An 11,007-nucleotide genomic window follows, 5' to 3' on the forward strand; every position below is an offset into this window, starting at 1 on the left:
AAAATGGCTAAAAAGGGAGAATATTCTTTGTAAAATTACAAGATTAGAAATGATTGAGAGAGAGAGAGAGAGAGAGAGAGAGGCGTGGATAAATGCAGAGATGCATGAACTCTTGTGAACCTATCGAGGTCGTGGGTTACCCAATCCTAACAGGTAAGACCACAGCATATGGCCGTGGGTTGCTCACCTCGACTTTGGCGTATTTGAGTGTTGGCGATGATGGCTATTTTTGCAGTGGTGGCAACAGGCTTACTCAATCATAACTAATTTTGCCATTACCTCGATACCACGGTCTTCTTATGTCTTGGGGTGAAGTTCTCTTGCTTGAGGGTACACTCGTGCACTCTATCCTAGTTCTCTTACTCTTCTTATTTTGAAGTTTATATATTTTATGGTTAATATATGAAAGATTTAATTTGATGTTGTTATTCTTAAACTTCTCCTGTGGTATATTTATTTCCTTTCCTCACTGAGCTATTTTCCCTGTTGGAGCTTTTGTGCTTAAAGCATCCTGTTTTTCCAACCAGGATTGTAGCTTATGAAGTAGTAGTAGTAATAATAATAATAATAATAAAAACTTTATTTTTCTATTCTCTTTAGAAGGCGAATATGTAATTCCCTGCCTCTATCAATTTTTGTAATAAAGAATTTTTTTCATCGATTATATACTATCTGAAGGTAATTCTCTCTTAATTGCTAGTTAACATTCAAACCTTCGTTAAAAAGACTGTCTACCTGAACAAATAAATAATATATATATATATATATATATATATATTCAACTGCAACAATGTCTCGCTAAGATTTTTCCAATAAGAAGAGATACCACTATATAAAGTAAATGTAAGTAACGATGACCAGACCACCGCCCTTCAATTTACTTCACGAGCTATTTCCACAGAGAGAGAGAGAGAGAGAGAGAGAGAGAGAGAGAGACGCATCTCACGAGTAGTAAGATAAGAAGCCACGTTCAATATCTACTTAAGAATGATTGGTATTAAAGTGAAAAAAAAAAAATTGCTAGTTTGAAAAAATTCTTTTTTCGCCGAAGAATGAAATTCTTCTCACACTTTAACACATACACAAATGTATGAATCTCTACTTTTGTATATGCATAAACAAAACCTGACATCTAGTAAGGCAATAAACATTCATTCTACATTTTCTTGACATATCACCCCCAAAACAAACATTTATTTTCTATAAACTTAATGAACATTCATTCTACATGTTCTTGTAAACTAACACCACCAAAGCAAAAACACTAAATCATAACCCCCCCAAAATTAACATTAAAATTAATATAACAATCATTCTACAATATCTAGACAATTAACACCTCCAAAACAAAAACAAAACCAGAAAAAAATGGCATTCTTATATAATCGAAACTCGCAAGACACCCAGGTATCACAGTCACTAGGATACACCAACAGAGACCAGATGTGCTAGTAGTCTTTCTTTTCCCTAGACATCGACCCAGCTGGTAAGGGGGTGCCCCAAATACAGCAGACATTGCTTGCCCGTCTAGCCAGGATCTTATTCTTCAAGCAGAAGAGACCCACATAAAACATGAATAATGATATGCATTCGCTCTTTCTCTTTCACACAACAGTAGTTCTGAGAGAGAGAGAGGAGAGAGAGAGAGAGAGAGAGAGAGAGAGAAAGGTGGGAATAACCCTATCTATGAAACATGACTTGCAAAATTTCGACTACTGTATTTGGACAAACAAGGTTTGATTAATAAAAATCGCGCGAATACGGAATTGTACAAAGTAACCATGTGGCCACTTCAAGATAAGTCACGGCAGTATAACTTAGGTCCTTAGCAATAATTTTCTTTTCTCTAACTATCACAACGAACTAACCCTGGCTTTACTTGAGGTCTAGTTGCAAATAGACTTATTACCATAATGACACTTCAACCATCAGCTGCACTACCTAAACAGCTTCATATCACATTGATTAATCGAAGCAGGTGAAAATTGAATAGAAATTTAAACTTGAAATACATCAAACAGATTGTTACCCACACAAACCAAATACCCTAAACAAGCATAAGCTAAATCAATCGAATAAACTTCTAAGTACTTCTCCTATAACAGTAACACACTAATGATGACAGTACTATATTACTAAACAGTAATACATCACTGATGACAGTACTACATTACTAAACGGGTAACACAGCACTGATGACAGTACTACATTACTAAACAGTAATACATCACTGATGACAGTACTTCAATACTACAGAGTAACACATCACTGATGACAGTACTACATTACTAAAGAGTAACACATCACTGATGACAGTACTACATTACTTAAGAGTAACACATCACTGATGACAGTACTACATCACTGATGACAGTACTACACTACTAAACAGTAACACAGCACTGATGACAGTACTACATTACTAAACAGTAACACAGCACTGATGACAGTACTACACTACTAAACAGTAACACAGCACTGATGACAGTACTGCATTACTAAACAGTAACACAGCACTGATGACAGTAACACATCACTGATGACAGTACTAGAATACCAGTTGGCCCTATCAAGAAAATATAACATTTATCGACAAATCTATCGTTCTTTAGATCTTGATACGAACATCTAAATAATATCTAAATTGGAAATAACAAAAACATAAATGGCTTGTAAATCACCGATTGAGAGAGAGAGAGAGAGAGAGAGAGAGAGAGAGAGAGAGAAATTTCTTTTTTTGGTTTAATGAATACAAGAGCACATTTGGCATTAATTTGTCAAATAAACATACACACACTTGTATGTATGTGTGAGAGAATACTCTCGAGCAGGCATCATAATTAGTGCAGGTGACAGAACTCGCATAACTCCAGGTGAGAGAGAGAGAGAGAGAGAGAGAGAGAGAGAGAGAGAAGCAGAATAATTTTGTATTTTTTTATTTAATGAATACAAGAGCACATTTGGCCTTAATTTATCGAATAAACATACACGCACCACTTGTATGTATGTGATCGAAAGCTCTCGAGCAGACATCATAATTTGTGCAGGTGACACAACTCTCAAATACAGGTAAGTCAAAAGAGATGTGGTCACCAATAAGAAAATGGCGACCCACATTTCAGTAGTTGTTCGTAAATTATGGGTAATCAAAGCTTCTTTACATAAATGTTGCATGTACTAGAGTATGTTTACTTACCGTATCAATGAGACGTACATATCATGTCAGGATTCTGGCAGATCTTTTACCAGTCATGGCCTAAGGCTAATAATCACAAATAAGCAATCCTCGCACATTCCCACATTAAATTTATTTCCTTAGCGAAAAACCTACATATCACAAAAAAAATGTTTTGAGAATTATTAAATTATATTGAGAAAAAATGTAAAAAGTAATTACCCACCTGAGAATGCTTTTAAAAAATGCAGTAAACGGAATATAGGGAGTTGTCATTAATGTCGATTTTGGCCTTAGGTGGTGTTCTTCGGCGCCTGCGGGGTCGGCCCCCTCCAACACTCCCTCCCCCACCTCCAACGAAGCCCTCCCCACTGCCACTAACACCTCCGTGCCCTCCAAGGCCCATCATGCCCATTCCTCCAACACCACCCAAAACTCCCTCACCGGAGATGTTATTGTTGTTGTTTCCGGAACTGGCACTTCCGTAATCGAGGGCTTTCGGAAAAGAGGGAGGCTCCGGTTCGGGGCTGTAGGGCAGGTGGGAGGAGGAAGACTCCCCCAGGGAGTCCAGGTCACTTCCATAGCCACCCAGGCCGTTGGAGTCGAGGTGATGGGAAGGATGGTCGTGGGTCTGCAGACCACAGGGCGACTCCTGGAAAGGGGGCGACAGCCCCCCGACGCAGGATCCAGGGTCTTGGTAGGCCGGAAGACCACAACCGGTGTCCTGGTACAGGAGGTCTCCGGAGGGTCCTCCTCCGGCACCAGCACCCGCCTCCGCCACTAGGTCCCCCGCCGCTGTAACCCATCAGGACAGACATTGGGAATGGATAGCTAGACAGGTCCGTTTGGGGAAACTACGTAACGTAGACTCTACACAATACCTGTACGGTACGAAGAAATTGTTGCAAATAAAAATCACTCGCGTCGGGAGACTACGTTTAAGGTTTTCGGTTTCCAACGAATCACTCGAACGTTAATTATTTCAATACACACTACAACGATTTATTTCTAATTGAGACGAAAGTGGAACAAAAAATTATCGTGTTTTTCAGTCCGGCCAATTCTTCTTTTTTTAGTAGGACGACGAGATATGGTAATGAGTGGAGGTAGACTTGATGCTGCTGTAGCAGCCGTGATTTGATGATATGGAGGGCGTTGAAAGGTCTTTTTTTCACCCCCAGGGTCAGAGGTTACTGGTAATCTCCAGCAGAAGGGCAGCAGAGGAGAAGGAGAGCGCGGCCCGCGGATGTGGGGCCCGCGTCTTGGGTGTCGCAGACCACTAACACCCAAGGGCAAATACACACACATACACCACCACCACCAACAGCGGTGGCTGAGGGAGGAGGAGGAAACAACAGCAGAAGGAGAGGGATCGATACCCAGCTCCTCTCTTTCTCACACACACACGCCCCTCTCTATCTCTCTTTCTCTCCTCCAAACCAGCGACCCCCCGGACACCAAAGCACAGCTAACCCCCCTAAAATCACCTCACACTCGAAGAGAGGGAAATTCAAACTACGACTGAGGCAGATTCGAGCTCCAAGACCAGTTTCGAAGGACTTTTGAGGTAAGTTGCGGTTCGGTTCTTCTTCGCTGCTCTTCTCTCTCTCTCTCACACGTCGAGGAGGACGAAACACAAGTACAGTAGCAGGATGACCCAGGGTGCCAAGACGAACACGTATACTAGCATTTGGGTAACGCTGAAGGGGAAGACTTTGGGGGGTCAAAAACACATCGGCGTGGTTAGCGCAACCTCATATTAATGGTTCTCCTCCAGTAAGAGGAACTCTCAAGTGTCTGATACCAATCTCTCGGGTATAAGGATCGTCACTGGGAGAACACTCGAGCAGCAAGTGCAGCCGTAATGTTGCCTCGCTCTTCTCCTCCGTGGGTTGGTTGTTGCAGCAGCCTGAGCGAAGTATGAGTTTGTTAATTTCATTCACACTCGACGGCGATGAAAGGCAAAGAAGATGAGGCAAGAACGCGTCTTAGCCCCTGACGAGTAACGTGTGTAACTAGACGTGTGTCGGGGAACCTCTTACTTCTAACGTGCTGTGTACTAAACTCAGCCCCTTAACACTCGCCCAAACACCAGCTGGCCCGCTGAAAAGGGGCGGGGCTCGCATGTGATGTCACTAAAATAGGGACCCAATCAACACTTCCCGCCATGCAACGTCACCGTTGCCGACCAATGATCGTGCAGAGTAGTCAGCTGAGCGGAGATCTTTGTTTATAAACATTCAACACAGGCTTTCCCACAGGTGAATCTTACCATTGACCCAACACACGAACGCATGGTTGAACCCACCTGGCTGTACCTTGTACTGCAAGTAAATCTGCAAAAGATTAGTGTCAATACTCACGAGTGTTCTTGCAGTAAATATTTATTAGTAACTCGAAGACAAGACCCTGTCACGACAAATACAAAACAAATTATACCGTTTAAATGATTATCAAACCTGAAATATTCCGAAAAGGGAAATTATGTCAAAACTAGAAATCCACAGAAGCCAAAAGCTGCCACAACGAAGATTTATAACCAATTAAATTAGAGAAAAATCGAACTTTCTAAGGTAAGCACCTATTAACTAAACCATCTCTACGAATAAATAACATTCGACCCGTTGCCTCCTTAGAACTTCTATTAACCTGTGTTATGCAAAGGCGTTGGGGGGGGGGGGGGGGGCAGTCCGGTTTGAACCACATTTTCGTGAAAACGCTTTGTAATGTAACCAGGCGGCGAGTAAAGCTTACCCACCCCAAGGGAATGAGAGAGAAAGAAACTAGTAAGTTATATGATATTATTGTCTAAATGGCAAGCGTTTTGCATTCAGAAAGAAACTGCAGCAAAGTGGTGGATATGCGTGGTATTTGCAAGTTATATCCGTAGGTATAGTCAGCATAAAAACAAATAATATGCATATATCCCTATAAAATAAAAGGCAATTCTCTCTCTCTCTCTCTCTCTCTCTCTCTCTCTGGAAGTTAGGAAGAAGGAAGGGTCGATAGTAAATTTACACACACACACACACACACACATATATATATATATATATATATAAACTTACATACATATATATACTTGCATATACGTAAATTATATATGTATGTAAGTTTAATATATAAATATATGTGTGTATATATATATATATATATATAGAGAGAGAGAGAGAGAGAGAGAGAGAGAGAGAGAGACATATATATATATATATAGAGAGAGAGAGAGAGAGAGAGAGAGAGAGATATGTGTATATATATATATGTATATATATATATATGTGTATATATACTTACATACATATATATATGTATATATATATGTGTATATATACTTACATACATATATATATATATATATATACATACTTGCATATACATAAAGTATAAATTCACTAAAACTTTGATTGGTCCTAAAAAAAAAAACTTACTCTCGACCTTTCCTTCTTCCTTCCTTCCTCCTTCCAGAGAGAGAGAGAGAGAGAGAGAGAGAGAGAGAGAGAGAATTTCTTGCATAGTGCTCTCCAATCCCCTTCTCGTCAAGCAAGTTTCCGCCAAGATACTCCCCGGACCCCGGAAACAGCCTTAAACGCCAGGTGTGCAAGTGTCGCTATCATATATAGACTTAAATATACCTAAAAAAACATACGTAAAGGGCATACGTGTGTATGTAATGTATCTAGTTATACGTATACAGTATGTATAATAGTACATGATTAAAATCATGAATAGCTATATATATAGTGAATGCGACCCGGCTAAACATGTAGAGGGCTCCCATGCCACCCGTTTCATAATTATAATTCCTCTTGCCACGGTTTGACCACTCCCTCTCCCACCCACCAGAGGAAAGGGGGAGAGACTAAGTAGTTATAAGTCTGGCAATATCGCTGAGCGTGACCAGATATAATATATATATATATATATATATATATATAACCACACTTGCCCTATTATATTGGAGAGAGAGAGAGAGAGAGAGAGAGAGAGAGAGAGAGAATAACCACACTCTTGCCCTATTACATTGGGGAGAGAGAGAACAATATCTACCACACCTATTAAAGATGTTAGATACAGCAAGTAAATCCTTCTTGATCTTTGTTTTATGATATAACTTGCTGGAAATCAACAGAAATATTACAAACAAAACCATGTGGAGATGACAGGATCTATATAGACTATTAATTATTTGTTCATTATTTTCCGAAGCGAAGAAGGCAATGGAACAGGCAAATTACGATCTTTTTTTGTCGTGTAATTACCAAAGAAACTGCTTTTTCATATCATATGCATAATGGGCTATTTTCAATGCATTATGAATACTGTTTTGACAAGAAAGCATAGAAATTGACCAATGATAATTGTAAGGTTATGTACTTTTATCTTAGTTTGAAATGAAATGGTAAAATATGGATTGTTTTATTTCATAATTATTAGCATAGATATGAGCGTTGTAAACGCTATATATGCTGTCTAAGAAAAGATCTGGTAGGAATTCTAACCATCTGGAAGCGTTGTAAACGTTAAAAGGGACGAGAAAAAAAAATAAATAAAGCTGAACTAAATGATTAATTTAATCACGCAAAACTTCTAGAGGGTCTTCTACATAACTCATTACCATTATTATTCGCATAACATTATCAAAATTATAACTATCATCACCAATAATATTGTGATGATTACCGGAGACCGTTTGTCATATCCATACTCTCCCACCTAAGTACCCGAAAGTAGTTGGTAGAGAGATTGTGATAGTTGAAGTACCTTAAATGTAAAAACGGTAGACAGCTAAAAGGGGAGAGCTTAGAATGAACGGGTGGAAATCAAAGGGCAAGGAATACTGTAACCTGGAAACAGTGAAACAGCAAAAAAAAAAAAAAAAAAAAAAAAAAAGTCTTCAAGTAGTAAGTTTAGAATTAACTGTAACCTGGAGAAGACGAACCAGCAAAAAAGCCTTCTACTAGTAAGGTTATAGAACACTGCGATTTGGAGACAATGAAACAGTAATAGGGTTTCTACAGTAGTAGTAAGGTCAGAAAAACAACATGTGGACAATGCAACAATGCAATAGGGCTTCTAGTAGTATGGTAAAAAAACACCAACCTGTGGACAAACACAACAAAAAGACTTTTTACAGTAAGGTTATAAAACACAGCTACCCGAGAACGATGAAACGGCAAAAGCCATCGAGTAAGGGCAGAGAACACAGGAACCTGGAGACAATCAAACGCAGCAAAAAGCCTTCAAGTAGTAAGGTCAGAAACACCAGAACCTGAGGACCAAGAAACCGCAAAAGACCTTCAAGTAGTATACCCAAGTTTAATGACGAGGTTACTCGGTGGTTTATGCCAGTTAACCCAGAACTCTTAAATGTCCCAAATTTTCCAAGTGGTTCGCGAACAGCTCTGAATCTTCATGACTTTTGCCTTGTTCTAGCAGACCATCTAGTTATCCATGGTCACCCACGAGTTCTCACGGGTATTGTTGTTGAAGATTGCCTGGCCCTCTTGGCCAGACACGGGCTCTTGCAATCTTGCAGCCCGTAGGGAGAATCACGGGTATACTCACGAGCTATGGGAGTTGTACACAAAGTGAAAAAAAAATATCTATGCACAAATCAACATTAGATACTGAGAAATGAAGGACAGTGAAATAGTCTTGACAAGAGTTATGAATGCCTGTATGGTTCGAGCCTCCAATAATTAATTTACCAAGGTATAAATTATTTAGAACCTCAAACATAATTATTATTATTATCATTATTATTATTATTACTTGTTAAGCTACAATCCTAGTTGGAAAACCAGAATGATATAAGCCAAAGGTCTCCAACAGAAAAAATAGCCCAGTGTGGAAAAGAAATAAGGAGTAACTACGAGAAGTTTAAGAACAATAACATAAATCTTTCGTATATAAACAATAACAAGTTAAAAACCAAGTGGATAAAAACAACTTAAAAATGGTAAGTGGATAAAAACTTAAAATAAGTGGATAAAAACTTATAAATGGCAAGTGGATAAAAACAACTTAAAAATAACAAGTGGATAAAAACTTCAAAATAACAAGACGAAGAGGTACAAGATAGAATAGTGTGGCCGAGTGTACCCTCAAGCAAGAGATCTATGAAAAAACTTTTCGTTTAGTAATTTAAACCACTGTTTTAATTTTAAATATTTTTTTTTCTATACTGGCAATATAAGAGTGATGACATAGATGCTGTTCACATTTTCACTCACCGGTAACTCTTAAACAATTATGCACGTTGCTTGCTTCCAGCTGGTACGCAAGACTTATATTTATGACCATATCTCTCACCTTACCGTACTTTCACGTTATACAGAAACAGTGGGTACACCAGTACATGAAAAATCCTTTTAAATAACTAGAAAACAGCCACCGAGTGCAGACCTCCGCCACGGCAGCATATTTCTCGAAACCAGCTGGTCTTTCCCAGAATTAATTTACACCGTATGCGTATTTTTAATGTGTGACAACCACGCGCGAACTGAAGGTTATGGTTAATTCGATCGACCTTAACCTTGTCCTTTAACCTAGGACTTTCAAAATCGAATTACTTCCACGCCTCAAAATGAATCCCTGAAAGTTTCATTACTGAGTAAAATTGTGGTTAGAAATTTATTCACAAACGGACAAACAGAAACAGGGGCGAAAACATAACCTCCTCCCAACTTAGTTGGCGGAAGTAATTACTATTTATTCAAATAACACATCGATACGTTAATTCCAAGCTAATGAATCTCATCAACTGGGGAAAAAAGTCCTGTCGCTTTAAATGAATGAAAATGGACTGATTTCCCCTACTCACAAAACTCCCCTCTAATGAAGGGCTCGAGGCTACGCCCACCTTTTTTTTGGAGGGGAAAGGGGGAGAGGAAGAGGGGAGATACAAGAAGTGTCTCCCCAACACCACTAAGGGAGGGGGCCAGCCAACAACAGTCCCACCAGAGAAGAGGGGCCGGATACAAACGATGGGTTTGATACAAAGTGATAGTTAGGTATTTTCAAGTCATAAAAGATAGATGGTTAAGATTCTGAAACTACAATTAATGGCTGTAATGTAGATACAGTAGAAGTCATTTAAATGTTCAACTAATAAAATTAACATGAACATGTTTGCGATGCTAATCAATCGAAGTTTTTCTCACAGATATAAATGACAAAATACATTGGATCAGAGAGAGAGAGAGAGAGAGAGAGAGAGAGAGAGAGAGAGAATCGTAATCAGATGTATTACTAGGCTTACATAATCACACCGCGCAGACAAATCGTGAGAGAGAGAGAGAGAGAGAGAGAGAGAGAGAGAGATAATATTAGTATCGGAGGTGACACCAATATAGATAACACCAAACCACAGATGTACAATGAAATCACTACTCTTTAAAAAGACATTTCCATCACAACAATCGCTTTAGAGACTGAAAAAACTACCACGACGAGACCTTTTCTTTTCCGTTAATTTGGTTTAATTAACAAGAGAAGTTTACCATGAAAAAGTAAAGAAGGAACAATAAGTGAAACTAAATGGAAGTCTTGATCCTGACATCTCGTCTTACATAAGAGCTAACTCCCTCCTCCTCTGTTGCCACCCAGAGGTCCAACTTCCTCTGATAATTTGTTTAGTTTTGTTTTTTTCTATGAAATTATATTTACTTAGACATACTTTCTTTAAGATGAGAATCTATTCGTCAAATCAAGATAAGTGTCTCTTAAAAGGTAAAAATAATTCTCTTATCTTTAAATATAGACCTAAGTGAAAATTTATCAAACAGGAATGATTTTTTTTTAATAAAAATTGAAGCCATAACTGTTATTTT

At 38.7% G+C, this 11,007-nt stretch overlaps 1 pseudogene; it reads right to left on the reverse strand.

The window, feature by feature from the left end:
- Nucleotides 1–3,407: 3,407 nt before the first annotated feature.
- Nucleotides 3,408–5,268, reverse strand: LOC137623323 (uncharacterized; annotated as a pseudogene).
- Between the last annotated feature and the right edge of the window lie 5,739 nt (nucleotides 5,269–11,007).

This window comes from Palaemon carinicauda, chromosome 30, assembly GCF_036898095.1.
Source record: "Palaemon carinicauda isolate YSFRI2023 chromosome 30, ASM3689809v2, whole genome shotgun sequence".
Classification (NCBI taxonomy): domain Eukaryota; kingdom Metazoa; phylum Arthropoda; class Malacostraca; order Decapoda; family Palaemonidae; genus Palaemon; species Palaemon carinicauda.